This window comes from Chrysochloris asiatica, unplaced genomic scaffold (assembly GCF_000296735.1).
Source record: "Chrysochloris asiatica unplaced genomic scaffold, ChrAsi1.0 scaffold00059, whole genome shotgun sequence".
Lineage (NCBI taxonomy): Eukaryota > Metazoa > Chordata > Mammalia > Afrosoricida > Chrysochloridae > Chrysochloris > Chrysochloris asiatica.
In genome coordinates, this window is record NW_006408577.1 from 1,216,213 (window position 1) to 1,221,010 (window position 4,798).

Consider the following 4,798-nt stretch of genomic DNA (forward strand, 5'->3'; position numbering starts at 1 on the left):
TTATGGTGCTGGTGAAGAATACTGAATATACCATGGGCTTCCAGAAAAATGAACAAATCTGCCTGGGATAAAAGTATAATCAGACTTCTCCTTAGAAGCGAGGATGGCAAGACTTTGTGTCATATGCTTTGGACATGTTATCAGGAGGGAGCAGCCCTTGGAGAAGAACATCATGCTTGTTTCAGTAGAGAATAAGAGAAAAAAAGGAAAGCCCTTCAGGTGGAATGCCACAGTGTCTGTAACAATGGACTCAAACATAATGATGTTTGTTAGGAAGATGCAGGATCGGGCAGTTTTCATTCTTTAGTATACAGGACTGAACTCTAAGACACTTTGTAACAACAACAATGTTTTAATAGCATATAATAATTATTATTTCTAGATTTATTATTGTGAAAAATGTTTTCAAAATGTGGTTAATAATTCTAAATGAACAATACTTTTTAATAGTATTGCAATAAGAATAATGGAAGTAGGAGATTATATTAATAAATAACTTGAAAGAAAGCTAGGACCCAAATTCCAGGCAGATGATAACATTTGTCAACCTTTCATAGAGCAAACATGCACACAATTTAAAAATGACCAAATCACAACATTGTTTTTGCTTTTGTTAAGCACCACTGAGTCAATTCTGACTCTGTATAGGTTTTCTGAGGAGTGGCTGATGGGTTTAAACCATCAACCTTGCAGATAGCAGTCCAGTGCTTGTCCTATACCAGGACTCCAAACTCAGCATTAGTGGCCAAATAATATTTGATAGGGTTTCCATCCACAGAAACATTTCTTAACTGAAATAACAATTAGTTCAACTATAAAATTTGGGAAAAAAAATCTATAATTAATTCCATTTGAAGATAGAAGATGAATTCAAGATGACTCTAGTTAGTGATTTAATTATGTACAAAAATGTTAGTCTTTTTTTTTTTTCCTTGACATTAACTTGTCATTTCAAGATACAGAAAAAGATTGCTAAGGGAGGAAACCTGCAATAAAGTGACTATAGAAGCAAAGGAGAACCAATTAAAGAAGGTAAATTATTAGGAAATGCAATCAATCCTCAATTATCTGCAGACTTACTAGTTCATGAATGTATTTCTTCATCTGTTAGGAAATTGTAGAAAAGAGAGTAAAATGTAAGTTTAATCACTGATTAAAGCCAGTCTAAAACTTAATTGCATCAGTAATGAAATTTGTAGAAAGTATGGTGCTTCCTACAAAGTGGGCACTTAATAAAACTTGTGGGATTTTAGATAAAGGGAAGAAAAAACACCAAAGATTAAAATCAGCCATTAAATTTAAGTACCATGGTGAAATCACGGTGCTAAGAATTTCACATAATGTAGAAAATAATTGATAGATACAAAATAGGGGAAAAAAGGTGTTTTGATAATAAATTTAAAACATCTATAACCTATGATATCTTCACATAGCTTGGTGAGATAGCATATAGAATATTATACATTAAAAGACTGAGAGCATGGTGGAGTAATATGATAAGCACCGAAGTGTGACCCACAAGGTCCGTGGTTTGAGCACCCGGAGAGACAAAGATTAAGCTTTCTGCTCCTGCAAAGATTTAAAGCCTTAGAAACCCTATACAGGGTCACTATGAGTTTGGAACTCTCTGAGTGGTACTTAACAACAACAACATATATGTATAGATAGCTGAATACTAGAAACATACTTGGAAGTCAAATTGAAAAGATATTAGAAAAATATGGTGTTTAATTATTCACTGATTTTATCTCTATGTGAAAAAAAACCTCAATTTAAAATAAATTTGATTAAGTACTAAGATTATTTTTTCTTTAAATCAGGAGGACATTTTTTTTTTTTAGGTAATAGTGGCCTGAATTCTGTGTTCATTATTTCTACATGTTAGCCAGAGACTTATCCATTTGAAAATCTGCATGTTGAAGCTGCAAAGTTTAGTTATATGTTATTCAAATAGCTTTTGTTAAGTAAAAAATCTGAAATTAAAAGCACTGTTAAACATTTTTGTTCAATTACAGCTATCTAAAAATGAAATTACATGCTTTAACTGTATGGAAGAAGTTTTGACTGAGTTAATTGCTTTGGGAATCCTTATTTTTATTATTATTATTTGTATCTGGGTAGATCCCATGTGCCACCATAAATTTTTTTTTTTCTCTCATTTGCACTTTTAATATTAGCTAATGTCTGAATTTTACTTTATGTGTCGCTTGTCCTTTTTGTAGGTGGTTGTAAATGCACACTTCGGCGTTATTGTCCTATCAAAGTTTCCTTTCCTTTTAGCTGGAGTCACAAACTGATGGGCTGTAAGCTGATGCCTGTGATGAGCACTCAATTCAGAAACAAATAATTTTCATGGTCTGGATGAATCAGCAGGCCTTTGTGTTCATCAAATGATGGGGGAAGGGTACTTAAAATAATAAACTGAGGTGAGATCTGAGGGTAATGTGGTCAGTTTGGCTCTTGTACAAACCTAAGAAATTTGTGAGAGGATAGAGCTAGAAACATCATCGATCTTTTTGAGACAGAGATCTGTTGTTCTTCCTGACATTCCAATTCCATTTCTGATAATATTGTGGTCCAGCTGTTCTTCATTTCCTGTCTTTGAATTCCCATGAAATTTAGCAATATCTACCTTTTTTTTCCCCAGATACCTTGGAGTTTATCTAAAACAAGAGGAAAAGGTCATAATGTTTTCATGCAATACATACTTGGTTCGTTAAATAACAATTATTACAATAGCAGAAGGAATTAAGGAATGCTGTACTTGTGATCCATGCAAAACACCAACATTTTGGGTTGCACATAATTAAAGAAGTATCTCAAACACTTTTCAAAATACTGTAATAGCCAATATATAGGAGCATGCCTTAGGTGGGCATAGGAATGCAATTTTAAAAAGAAAAGAAAACCCCACACAGGAACTACTCAATTTCTTTAAAAAGCACTGAGCAAGAAAAGCAGCATTGAACTTCACATGCGGATTTTACACAACTTCTATACAGTACCTTGACTTAAAACCAAGAGCAAAAGTTAAGACGCTCCTCTATTTTTGGTAACAAATGCCTGGTAAATGTGGATGACTTTCCCCCCTGGATTTTACCTGGGAGTAGCTTTTACATTTTTTTTAATTTAAAAAAGGTCAGGTTTGACACTTTTATGCTGATGTCACCAATGTTACTATTTCGTGGAATCTCAGGAAGATTAATGTTCTTTACAACTGATTCAGCATGGGCTGGGGCTCCTGCGAAGGCAGCCTCAGATTTCTCCAGTTTATTTTGTGCATCAATTTGTGTAACAATCTCATTCATGTTGGTCTCCAATACCATTCCCCCATCACTATTTCTGCAAGAATATTGTGAACTTTGTCTACATGGAACGTTAAATCCAGTTCACAGACATTTTCAAAACACTTATCTAATGTTTCCACAAATATTTGAATTACGTCTAAAATGCCAAGTTCACTTTCTGAAGAATTCACATACAACAGATAATGTTGCGTAATATCTATATATCAGTTTGTTGTCAGATCCTCCTATTAACAATCCTCCTTCTAGGAAATAGCAAACATTTCCATCTCTCTTAGATAACAAATGGAATGTCTCTCTGATGTTTGCTGATGTGTATTTTCACTGTAGGACTGTTAGAACTTGGAGAGCCGCGGCTTCCCGTGGTTGTTGATGAGGATCACCTTGATCATGGCTGAGCAGGGCCAACCCGGTGGGCACTTGGGGGCCAGGGCGGGGGTAGGGTGGGGTGGGGGTGGGGGCGGACGCGTGAGCCTTGCCTAGGGATCTAGTCAGCAGATCCTTCCCTACCCGCCCTCTCCCTCATGCCTCGATGACTACCTTTTTGTTTAGCTTTCTTTTCATTAAGCTTGATTTAGAGGTCTGTCCCTTGCCAACAAAGATACCCTTACTATAACAGAATTTTAAAAATTTCCCCTGAAATTTTTCCTTGATATATACCTATTTCTTTTATGTAACTTACAACTTTTGCTTAATCACATTGAGCCTTATTTTTAATTTATATAAATATAACTATAACTCTGACTGCTTTCTTTATCATAGTGTTGTTGTTAAGTATCTCTGAGTAAGTTATAAACCCTGTATAGTGTTTCCGAGGCGCTACTGGTGGATTTGAACTGCTGACATTGTGGTTAACAGTGCCACACCAGGACTCCTTCTTTATCATACGGTGTGGGTTAATGCGCTAGACTGCAAGGGCAATTTGAACTGCAAGGTTAGCAGTTCAAGCTCACTGGTCACTCCTTGGAAACCCTATACAGGGTCGTTATGAGTCAAAACTGGCTTGGTAGCACTCAACAACAACAAAAAACAATTTATATTTTGCAGTTTTATATCATAATATGCAATTGTGTTACAATTCCTTTTAAAATAATTTTCCTTATAAATACTATAAAACAAAATTTGGATACTTTTTTTGATTCTGAAGCTTGTGTCATAATTATGTTATGATTTTGATATTTCTAATTAGTAGATATTTTTCTGTTGCTGACACTTTGAGTCAAAATTAATGTCTATATGCCATTAATACAGTAGTCAGTAATATCTGCCCTCATACAGCTCGTAGATTTTTCCTCTATATAAGATTCAGCATAAGTAGAGACAATTGTTTGATATGTAACCATTTTACCTTCCAGACATAAGGTGTTGAGTACTGCTGAGTCGATTCCAACTTTAGTGACGCTATAGGATAGAGTAGATCTGCCCCAGGGTTTCAAGTCTGAAATCTTTATGAGAGATCGCCAGGTTTTCTCTCCCACAGAACAGCTGGTGGG

At 35.1% G+C, this 4,798-nt stretch overlaps 1 pseudogene; it reads right to left on the reverse strand.

The window, feature by feature from the left end:
* Positions 1-3,113: 3,113 nt before the first annotated feature.
* Positions 3,114-3,697, reverse strand: LOC102818639 (annotated as a pseudogene).
* Between the last annotated feature and the right edge of the window lie 1,101 nt (positions 3,698-4,798).